The 12,517-nt window shown below is 42.5% G+C and overlaps 1 protein-coding gene across 1 annotated transcript in view; it reads right to left on the bottom strand.

The window, feature by feature from the left end:
* LOC124798506 (probable cytochrome P450 6a13) overlaps positions 1-10,335 on the bottom strand; it is a 93,177-nt gene extending 82,842 nt beyond the window's left edge. The window contains exon 1 of the mRNA XM_047261945.1: positions 10,282-10,335. The gene's annotated coding sequence lies outside the window, so the exon portion shown is untranslated. The remainder of the gene's footprint in view (positions 1-10,281) is intronic.
* Between the last annotated feature and the right edge of the window lie 2,182 nt (positions 10,336-12,517).

Here is a 12,517-nt window from a genome sequence, read left to right as displayed (position 1 = left end):
ATGCAGAGCAGTACTCTGTCTGTAGTCGTGGCAGTCTGTAGCTCGATTTAGTTACGGGCAGTCGGTCAGTAGTAGTCGTGCAGTGCAGTACGCTAATAGTCGTCATGCAGAGCGGTCGATCAGTAGTAGCAGCCCAGTGCGGTTGTGTGATGTAGGCGGTCGGCAACACTGGTCAAGATGCTGAGTGAGGTATACTGTTAATTAATATAATCATTAGATAATGTAAAAATTTATTTATTGTAATTAATTTCCAACAAATGCCCCAATAATAATTTTATTTCAAAAGCATTTTTCCAAAATATTTATTTTTTATTGAACTAAAGATTTCGTTGCACTTCCCATTTCATTCCACTTCTTTTAAAGAAAATTTTCAGTAAAATTACAGAAAAAAGGAATATTATTATTTGCAATGCAGTTCCTCCAAGCCGTGCGCAAAGATAAGAGCAGAAATTTGACATCCAGTTATTCTGAGGTAAGACTTTAATTCTGATTGTTTTGCACAGGGCCAAAGACCGATATTTCGGTTTAATTGAATTTTCTTATCACTGAATGGACTTTAATTTTTGTGAAGAATTTACATTTGAGTCAGATTGCGAATTTCACATTTTTGTTGCCATTGTCAGTACATTTCATTGTGGGCAGGTTACGCTTAGCGCAATGTCCATTAGCATTTCTAAATAATATTGTCATTTCTTTCTTTTAAAAATTTGTGGGGAGGTTACACTCGGCTCCCATTTGTATTAAGCATTGTCATTTTCCCTTTAAAATTACGGTGGGGAGGTTACAGTAGTTCTAAGTTCTAGGGGACTGATGACCTCAGAAGTTAAGACCCATAGTGCTCAGAGCCATTTGAGCCCATAAAAAGGCAGAAAATGTTGTCATTTATTACAAAACACGTTCAAAAATAAATATCTGATGTTTCATGACCTCCGAAATACACAGTATACTTCGGTAAGTTCCTCATCAGTTTTTTCTATGAATATTTGTCTGCATTGGACCCTCTGCTTTTCTTTAAATTCTTCTTCTAGTTTACATTTGACTTAAGTATTCACTGGAATATAAGCATTTTAGTGTAAGATAGTGTCTGAGCTCTTCCTTTATTTATAGTCATTTCTTATCATTCGTGTTTTTTGTTAAATTATATGCTCCTTCCATGCTACTGATTCTTCTGTTTATAATTTTCATAAGCCATTTTCTCGTATGATTACTGCAGGATACTAAAACTTTCCCACCTATTTCTGTCGACATGTGTTTCGCTGACAAACAGGAGAATGCCTTCCAGATATGTGGAAGTATCAGGAAAATTTTTCTCGATGGTGAGCTGTCAGGAAAATTGTACACCTTGGATGGACCCAAACCAGCAGTTCTAGGCTAAGAACCCGACCCTAATTCTGAAACACTTTAACACAATCAGTTCTGTCTCTCAAATAGACGACTTGGAAAGTGCATACGCAAGTGGAGTATAGACGTAACTCGCATTGTAGCTGCAGCCTTCTTCGTGCTGCCGAGAGCACTGAACGACCTTGGCCCTGCTCGACGGCTTGCAGCGAGTGGCCAATACACGGCCTTTTACATTCCACTTCACTGCAGCTTTCTAAACATTACACTAACTAACCATTGCTTAGCAGCTGTTAAGCACTTGCTTAAGCTATATACAGTACAGTGCGTCAATTTTCGTCTTAAGCGTCGCCTTACCCTACTACTCTTCTCTTGACGCATCTGTAATCTTTAGTTGCGTCACGTACACAAGCAAAAATACACAAAATGCACGACAGTGACGCTGATGCCTTTAATCAGAATAGTTGTGGATATTAATACTGCAGTCGAGAGGAAATGTAACCAGGAAGTCAACTCCCTTGAAAATTGCCTGAAAAACAGAGCCTTGCAGACAATGAGGACTCAGAAATTTGCATTACGTAACTAGTGACGCAGCAATTGCCGACATCTCTGCTAACAAAAGCTCCGCTTGTTGTGTCTTAACAGATCTAACATACATTGGCGGAAAAAACTGCAAAACAAAGAAGGCGCTGTGTGACAAACGAAAGTTGGTAGGTATGTTCTTTGTCTGAAATATGATATCTATTAAAATTTCGGACCAGTCACATGAGGATGCAGATCAGGTTTGCTTTCAGTTCACGATGTAATGGTCGTGAGCGTTAGTTACCTTTGAGATTGGACTTTGTGAGTTGATGTTAGTCAAGAATGCCTTTAAGGCAATACAGACACCCTCATCAACATCTCACCGAGTTTGAGAAAGCTCCCGTAATGGGGCTACGAGATACTGGATGTTCCTTCTGAGATACTGCAGAAAGACTTGGTAGGAATGTAGCCATTGGACATAATTACTGGCAGCGTTGGTCCACATCTACATTCTATATTTATACCCTGCAAGCCACCCAACGGTGTGTGGCGGAGGGCACTTTACGTGCCACTGTCATTACCTCCCTTTCCTGTTCCAGTCGAGTATGGTTCGCGGGAAGAACGACTGCCGGAAAGCCTCCGTACGCGCTCGAATCTCTCTAATTTTACACTCGTGGTCTCCTCGGAAGGTATAAGTAGGGGGAAGCAATATATTCGATACCTCATCCAGAAACGCACCCTCTCGAAACCTGTACAGCAAGCTACACCGCGATGCAGAGCGCCTCTCTTGCAGAGTCTGCCACTTGAGTTTGCTAAACATCTCCGTAACGCTATCACGCTTACCAAATAACCCTGTGACGAAACGCGCCGCTCTTCTTTGGATCTTCTCTATCTCCTCTGTCAACCCGACCGGGTACGGATCCCACACTGATGAGCAATACTCAAGTATAGGTCGAACGAGTGTTTTGTAAGCCACCTCCTTTGTTGATGGACTACATTTTCTAAGCACTCTCACAATGAATCTCAACCTGGTACCCGCCTTACCAACAACTAATTTTATATGATCATTCCACTTCAAATCGTTCCGCACGCATACTCCCAGATATTTTACAGAAGTAACTGCTACAGATGTTTGTTCCACTATCATATAATCATACAATAAAGGATCCTTCTTTCTATGTATTCGCAATACATTACATTTGTCTATGTTATGGGTCAGTTGCCACTCCCTGCATCAAGTGCCCATCCGCTGCAGATCTTCCTGCATTTCGCTGCAATTTTCTAATGCTGCAACTTCTCTGTATACTACTGCATCATCCGCGGAAACCATCATGGAACTTCCGACACTATCTACTAGGTCATTTATATATATTGTGAAAAGCAATGGTCCCATAACACTCCCCTGTGGCACGCCAGAGGTTACTTTAACGTCTGTAGACGTCTCTCCATTGAGAACAACATGCTGTGTTCATGGGACTATGCGACCGCAACAAGACCGGGGTCCGAGCGGCCACTTGACACTTGGATTTGGATTGGATTGTTTGGGGGAAGAGACCAAACAGTGAGGTCATCGGTCTCATCAGATTAGGGAGGGACGCGGAAGGAAGTCGGCCGTGCCCTTTCAATGGAACCATCCCGGCATTTGCCTGGAGCGATTCAGGGAAATCACGGAAAACCTAAATCAGGATGGCCGGACTTGGCATTACCGAGAGAGAAGATGGTCGTGCTCGACGTATGACTCTAGCGTATCGTACTGCATCTGCAGCAGCAATTTGAGCAGCAGTTGGCTGCACAGTGACATAACGAACTGTTACAAAACTATCACTTCAAGGACAGCTCCGAACCAGACGCGCTGTAGCGTGCATTTCACGGACCCCAAATCACCGTCCTTTGCGACTTAAGTGGTGTCAAGCAAGGGCTCTTTGGAGCGCAGGATGGAGGTCTGTTCTGTTTTCTGATGAAAGTCGGTTGTGCCTCGGTGCCAGTGATGGCCGGTGTTGGTTAGAAGGAAGCCAGTTTAGGGCATGCAACCAACCTGTCTGGGTGCTAGACACACTGGACCTACATCTGGTGGTATCGTCTGGGGTGCGATTTCGTATAACATCAGGCGCACTTTCCTGGTTATTCCATGCATCCGGACTGCAAATTTGTACGTCAATCAGGTGATCCAACCTGATATGCTGCCATTCATGAACAGCATTTGAAGGTGTATTTCCAATAGGATAACGCTCGTCCACATACTGCTGTTGTAACGCAACATGCTCTACTGAGTGCCTACACGTTGCCTTGGCCCGTTCGACCACCAGATCTGTCTCCAATCGAGCACATATGGGACATCATCGGACAGAAAACTTCAGCGTCATCCACAACCACCATTAACCGTCTTTGTATTGACCGACCAGGTGCAACAGGCATGGACTCCATCCCACAAACTGACATCCGACACTTCTACGACACAAGGCATCCACGTTGGCATGCCTGCATTCAACATTCTGGCGGTTACGCCGGTTATTAACATACCAACATTTCACATTTGCAGTGGCTTATCTCGCACTTACATTAACCAATGGTCTTGCAGTGTTAATCACTTAAACATGTTACCTAGAGAAACCATTCCCGAAATTTCATTACTCTATGTTAATTATTTTTGGAGTCGTGATTTTTGTCCGTCAGTGTATCTGACGAACGTAGAGCTTGGAACAGTTTGCTGGACTAGATAACGAGTTATTTTGGGACAAGACGTCGCGCGTACTCTGTCTCAAGATTCGACCTGTGTATATGAACAAAGAATAAAGAATATGCAACTTAAGTATTTTTTACAGTGTTCAGAAAACCGTAAAGCTTTAAACAAAGAATTGTTTGTAAATTGTTAATTACTAAAATAAACATTGTTGATTTACAAACAGGAAATTTCCTAAATCGCTTCGTAAACTGATATCAGCATAGCTCCCCCTCCCCCCTCCCCCCTCTTTCAAATAGAACGTTCTCCTTTTTCAAAATCGTATTAATCGTACAACCCTTAATATTATTCGAACTTCGGTCTTAGAGCCGTTTACTATGTTGTTAGTTGGTTGTGTTTAATGTAACACGTGTGATTTCATAGTTGAAGTTACGGACAAGTTCGGAGGAACTGAAAGGTTATTGGAGACAGCGACTAAAGATAACGAAAGATTGAAAGTAGATCAGAGTTTAATGTCCGGCCGACGAAGAGGTCATTGCAGATGGATCACAAGTTCGGAAAGTGGGAAGGGATGGAGCAGGAAGTCGGCCGGGGAAGCGATTTGGGGAAGCCACGGAAAACCTGAATCTAGACATTGACATGACCTGCCGCCTGCCAGTCTGGGTCCAATTATCAATGTGAATTTTCCCATCATCTTCTAGCAGGTCTTCTTAATGGTCTTTCCTTGTCTTTTACACTACAGGAAAGAAGTTCGTTCAACTATCAGATATACATTCGTCGAGCTACATGTCCTGTTTACGTCTATTCCCTGCTCTATTAGCTTCTTTTTCCATCTCTTCTAGAAATTCCCATAAGGCATCTCACTGAGCAATCCCCTGTTTTTAATTGTGTTTGCGTTGAAACTCAATGTCTCATTGATGTAAGTCAAAACTGGCAATACACTCTCAATGTAAACTTTCTTTTTCAGTCACAGAAGAAGGTTATGTATGGCAATCGTATTTAGATTACCAAACCAGACCAAATTATTTTACCCTTCTGTTTATTTCTTTAACTGTCCAAATGTAATCATAAATTTGCAATCAGATAAACGCACTGGTTGCACTTTTATGTTTCTTTTAATTGCCACGATCTGTGTCGGACCCAAGGCCACTTTCCATTGACTATCTGAACAATATTTTTTTTTAAAAAAAAGTACAATGGAATAAGTTACATGCCAAAGAAAGTAACAACAAACACCAAAAGCGAACGTCTAAAATAAATAATGTTGCAATAACATCTCGTCAAGAAACATCGCCACACAGCATAGCAAAATAACTAATGTTGTATAGCAGCTCCTTCACAATTTAAGGAAACAATATTCACTCTAAGACCGAAGAAACGACACACGACGAAGAAATTATCCTAATACAACGGAAATCAGCAGATGTGATGTACATGCACAACAAACAAATGATTATAGTTACAGAAAAATTGGATGATTTATTCGAGAAAAAGAGTTTCACAAATTAAGCAAGTTAATAACGCGTTGGTCCACCTTTCGCCCTTATGCAAACGGTTATTGATATGCATTCATTGACAGAGCTGTCAGATGTCCTCCTGACGGATGTGCCAAATTCTGTCCAATTGACGCGACAGATCGTCAGAATACCAAGCTGGTTGGAGGGCTCTGCCCGTAAGGCTCCAACTCCAAACTTTCTCAGCTGGGAAGAGAACCGGCGCCCTTACTGCCAAGGAAGGCTCTGACAAGCACGAAAACAAACAGTAGAAACCCTCGCCGTATGTGTGTGTGTGTGTGTGTGTGTGTGTGTGTGTGTGTGTGTGTGTGTGTGTGTGTGTGGGGGGGGGGGGGGGGGAGGAGGGGGGAGCGTTGTCTTGCTGAAATGTGAGCCCAGGATGGCTTGCCACGAAGGATAACAATACGGCACATAGAATATCATCAACTTCACGTTGTGCTCAAAGGGTAACGCGGATGACAACCAAAGAACCAAAGGGTTCCTGCTATGAAAAGAAATGGCACCCCAGACTACCACTCCTGGTTCTCGGGCCGTATGACGTGCGACAGTTTGGTTTTCCACTGCTGTCCGGGGCGTCTCCGGACACGTATTCTCTGGTCATCGGAGTTTAGTTCGAAATGCCACTCATCACTGAAGACAAGTGTACTCTAGCCACTGAGATTCCAGGCTGAGAATTATGAACAGGGCTCGCCAACCAGTTTGGTATTCTCTTCAATAAACTATGCAATTTTTCTGAAACTATAATCGTTTTGTTTCGGGTGGAGTGACAGTTTATAAGGAGGACCAGCAGACAGAGGTGAAGATGAACTGTGAGAATCAAGTAAGCCTAAGGACAAAGCACAGTATGAATTTTCACTCCTCGTCATAGGAGTGTGCACTGATTTCAAACTTTTATCAGATTAAAACTGTGTGTCGGACTGGGATTCCAACGTAGGACCTTTGCCTTTCGCGGGCAAGTGCTCTACCGGCTGAACTATCCACGCACGACGCGGTCTCAGATCTTTACTTCCGCCAGTACGTCATCTCCTACCTTCCAAACTTCACAGAACTTCTCTTGCATACCTTGAGGGATTAGCAGTCCTGGAACAAAAGATACTGCGGAGACATGGCTTCACCACAGCCTGGGTAGGTGGGAGATGAGGTACTGGCGAAAGTAAAGCTGTGAGGGGCCTCGGGAGTCGTGACTGAATAGCTCAGTTGGTAGAGCAGACAAAAGGTAAAAGTTTCAGGTCGTGTCCCGGTCCCGCACACAGTGTTAATGTGCTAGAAAGTTTCATAAGTACAGTGCTTTGAAAGTAAAACAAAATACATAAATACACGAAATTTAAAAGATTTGGTTGGATGTATAAGAGAAAGAAACGAAAAAAAGACAGCAGACGACACTCAGAGAACCTAAGACGAAAGCAGAGTCGAATTTGGGAAGCCAGCGGTAGCAATCAAGTGAAGACAACAAGTGCATCTCCGCACGCAAACAAGATGTTTACGCGACGTGAATGCTGTTTACTTAAGTGAGGCACACGTATTGTGTAAAGGTGAAACCTAGTCAACAGCACAGTGTCGTCAGTATAATGATGGTGTTTGAAATATGTTTCTTTAACAACTATTACTTCTTCGTTTTCCCAGTGCAGACTCGCTCTAGGGCTACTGAGAATTGTTAAGGCATTACGAAATCTTGTTGCTGGCCTGGCTCTTTAAATGTTTAATATCTCACGAGCCTGATCAAGTCTGATGGAAGCTTCAGCACCGGCCGGGGTGGCCGAGCGGTTCTAGGCGCTCAGTCGGGAACCGCGCGACCGCTACGTCGCAGGTTCGAATCCTGCCTCGGGCATGTATGTGTGTGATGTCCTTAGGTTAGGTAGGTTTAAGTAGTTCTAAGTTCTAGGGGACTGATGACCTCAGAAGTTAAGTCCCGTAGTGCTCAGAGCTATTTGAACATTTTTTGAAGCTTCAGTATTGGAACGGTCACTTCCGTGCAATAACACTGGCGGAATCAATATACGAGTATTTCCACTCAACGGCTGCTACGAGTAGTATAGCCTATTGCTGAAACTGTGACGAAAAATTTCTCAAAGTCTATGAATCCCAGAGAATGTGGTAAGTCTTCTCATTGCTCCACTCAATAATTTTATTAAATACTTGCATGTGGCCCACCGTACTAACCTGACTTCCGAAGTCTGCTTGCCACTTTGTTTCATCAGAATCGAATGTTTTCTCAGTGCATTTGGTGAAATTTTTAGTGCTTACATCACCAAAGGACTGACAGGACTGCAGTTTTTCATACCTTGTCCGTCTTCTTTCTCATGAAGTAGATTACCGATTTCCTCCAGTTTGGGAAGGGTCTTCTTTCTCACACATTCTGTAAACAATTTCGCATGTTCCTATTGCAGCATTTTACCTCAAGCTTTAACCATTTTTATTGGAATACCTTCACTTCCACACACATCTTCTACCTGCGGACTGCCATAATTTTCTTAATTTACAGCAGCGAAAACAGAGAAGGTGTAAAGAATTGGAAAAACATTGGTGGTCTATTAAATTTATACCAAAATGTTCGGTGAACTGAGGTAAATTTCAGACTGTAATCAGACTAAAGTAGAATGTGACATCAAAGTTGGATAACACGGAAGACATAAATGATTTCTTTTTTAAGGAGCACCAAGTATGAGTTATCACATATTTCAGGATTTCTAGACAAGTTTTCGCTTATTCCGAGTTTACAGATAGTCAACAAAACTAGGGTTTAGACTTGTCGATTTGTTAAGCAACTCTAACAGGTAAAATAGTGAGAATAAAAAAAACTTTTTTAAACAGAGGAATAGCGCAAAATGAATACAAAGAACCACAACTATTTTCTAAAGAGTTGAAATCGTGTTCGAATTTCGTTTCAGAGATGTAGACGAACTGTGCTTCTGATATCAACACTGTATAATATTTGTGTAGCTTTTTTTTCTTTATTTTTCGACCGGCTACGAGCTTCCACAATGAACTTCCGTATTCCATAGTGCAAACGTGAGATTAGGCGCAAAATTATCTCTACTAGCACCGAAACTGACAACCAGTATCCTGAAAGATTGTTCAGTGAAGGCTAACTAAGTTGGTGAATTCACTTACTTTAAGTAACCGAAAAGGGAGTGCGAACGGATAATGCAAAAAATAATCAGGAAATTAGAAATGAAACAGATACCATTTAGGAAAATGAATGCCGCATTGAAAAGTAAGTATGTAATATGCCTGAAAAGTAAGGTCAGCAAGTACTGTAGGATAAGGATTCTAATCTATGGTAGTCAAATATGCAGCTCAGTGGCACAAACCATCCAGAAACTGAGAACTTTCCAGTGACTAATAACAAGCATTCTGTCAATAATAACGCGAGGGGCAGGTAGGAATGAAGGGACGTCTCATTGGCTGCTAACGAATCGAAATGCGGTAAAGTGTGCAAATTTTACGTTCACTGCTAAATGACATTCTTCCTTACACGTTCTGTGCGATTATGTTTTGAAAAAAAAAATGGTTCAAATGGCTCTGAGCACTATGGGACTTAACATCTCAGGTCATCAGTCCCCTAGAAATTAGAACCACTTAAACCTAACTAACCTAAGGACATCACACACATCCATGCCCGAGGCAGGATTCGAGCCTGCGACCGTACCGGTGGCGCGGTTCCAGACTGTAGCGCCTAGAACCGCTCGGCCACGCCGGCCGGCGCCGTCAGAGGTATCAGAACGATTTTCGCTTATAAATTTCGGCTCCGTCGTTTCCAGACTCGGGTTTCTTACCTCAAATTGATATATTTATCCTTCTCCACCACCCGTGAAAGTTTGTAACATCACGGAATCACGCTGTGTATGTAACTGTAGACGAAGACGCTCGTCCATAACAACTGTAGTCGACACATACTTGGTATTGCGTAGCACGTCAGAGAAATCCAGCGCGTCAGTTGACCTCTAATTGTTACCCAAAGCAGTAAAGAGGTAGATTGCCACCAGAATTTAATGCCTGGATATGAACAGACATTGACTTTGACCTTGACAAGCACAGTGACGACCTCTCACAAATAAACTACTACAGCTGTCTCTTTCACTTCTTACGTAATTCATTACGGCTTCAAAAGTGAATTTGCTTAAATGATCACTGATGTGACTGAGGGCTGGCGATGCACTGCAACAGCCATTAACCGTACAACTAACTTGTAAGCAAATGTGAACTTGACCGGAAGCACTGACTCACGTGAAGGCAGACAGCCGGTTTCGCAGAGCCCGCCGAGTTGCTTCGCAGGCGGCCGACGCTATAACTGCTCGCGAAGCAGCTTGCTGCGGCTATATAGCGGGACGTGGCCGTGTGACGGCGGCTGACGCTACGCCATCTCTTACCGGGGTTTCTCGCTACCGTGACAGAGTCAGTTCGCGCCGCCCCGTACCCTTTGCGTTGTGAATCATGGGCAAAAGTTCATTTTTTCACCGAGTAAACTTAGCACTGCGCAAACCAAGAGACGTATCTTTACAGCGCTCCATCTTATCAGTACCAACGACCGTGAGAGCAGCCCTTACCGGGGATGTGACGTAAACTGTTACAAATAAGACCGTGGAAACAACAAGCTAACATTACGAACGGCAGCCACTGTTAAAGTGGTGTGATGGTTTCGGCGCTTGGCCTGCGCGGTATTTCAACGTGCAACATCACGCGTGTTGCACTCCTAGATGTTACGATTGCTATACCGATAACGCAGCGCCATCCGGCGTTACAACAAAGATCATGTGAAGCCAAAACAACAACAAAAAGAAAACAAATTTCTCCTTCCGTTCTTCGAGACAGACAGGGGAAGGAAATTTAGCGTCTAGCATTGCGTCGACGACGATATAAGACACCGCACATAAGCACGCATAGGAAAAGCACTGGCCTAGGAAATTGGACATGTCCTCTTTCAAAGGCACCATCCCAGCATTTGTGTAAAATGATCTATGGAAACCAAAGACAGTCTAATCTGGATGGCTAACGGGAATCTGAACTTTGGTCCTCCCAGGTGGACTCACATTTCGTGCCTAGTATTTTCTGCTTTTTAATTTTAGCTCTAAAAGGCGTTGTATGAGCACATTGCCATTATACGGATACCAATGTAGATATCATGCGAAAAACATATCCTCCAGTAAATAGCATGTTATATCGATGGCTTTCGAAATGCTTAAGTGCCAATCCAGTGGTCATTGTCCAGACGGACGTAGCGTTTACTACTGAATGCAGGTAATACTAACATTCATGAAAACCTTTTTAGACTCTGTTTCCGCGGGCGGTTACCGCCAGTCATTCTCGACATCACACTGTTACTATACAGCGTATCCTAGGAGAAACGGTTAATATTCTGAGATATGATTGCAATGAACATTCGAAAAAAAAAATTCTAGTAAAGATGGGCTCCAAAAAGCGTACCTTAAGAGCTGTGAGCATTTGTTCATCTTCGCTACTGTCAAACACATTTCTTCTATCGAACAAGTGATCATAGTTCTTAAGGTATGCATTTTAGACCCCAAGTTTAACTGACTATTTTTTATTGTTTTTATCCATATTACCTCCTCCTAAAATATGGAAAGCAAAGATCTTGCAGTAGAAGAGATTTGTTTCACAGTATCTAAAATGTAGAAGTGCTCATAGCTCTTAAGATATGTATTTTAGAGCCAATTTTCAGTAGCCTTTTTCTTTTGAATTTTCACCCCTATCACTTTTATGAATAGTTATTATTTCTCCTGGGACACTCTGCATTTAGTCAAAGAGAAAAAAATTATACAAACATCGAAAGGTGTTGACATAAGATGCAACAGAGATTGAGATCTTTCTCGAATTCTTTACGAATTGTTTATGTCTGTGGAATCATGTTGCACGAAGCATTTTTAAGAAATTTTTTATTCTCGTGATAAATCTGCTTTACCTTTCTTGATAAACTGAGATGTCTCCATTCTAGTCTATTTATATAGTAGTAAACACAGAATAAGTCGCAAGGTAAGCAAAATAGATCTACAAAGCTACAAATCATAAATCATGGGGTAACTCAATAGCAGGGAAACTCTTTGCTTTTCGTACGTGTCTCGGTAACAAGAAAGGAAGTTCGTGCCGGCCGGAGTGGCCGTGCGGTTCTAGGCGCTACAGTCTGGAGTCGAGTGACCGCTACGGTCGCAGGTTCGAATCCTGCCTCGGGCATGGATGTGTGTGATGTCCTTAGGTTAGTTAGGTTTAATTAGTTCTAAATTCTAGGCGACTGATGACCTCAGAAGTTAAGTCGCATAATGCTCAGAGTCATTTTGAAAGGAAGTTCGTCAAGAACAGTAACATTCAGCTAAAACGTTAAAAAGTCAGAGTAAATTGTAGTAAGGCGTACTAAGTGCAATGTGCAACATAGAAGATGGACACCATTGCAATGGAACAGACAAACTGCAGCAAGTGGGAAAATGTGGGAGCCTCGTTAAGAAAGGTC

This window comes from Schistocerca piceifrons, chromosome 5, assembly GCF_021461385.2.
Source record: "Schistocerca piceifrons isolate TAMUIC-IGC-003096 chromosome 5, iqSchPice1.1, whole genome shotgun sequence".
Taxonomy (NCBI): Eukaryota; Metazoa; Arthropoda; class Insecta; order Orthoptera; family Acrididae; genus Schistocerca; species Schistocerca piceifrons.
The sequence above is the reverse complement of the archived record's forward strand: the minus strand, read 5'-3'. Positions and strand labels throughout refer to the sequence as shown.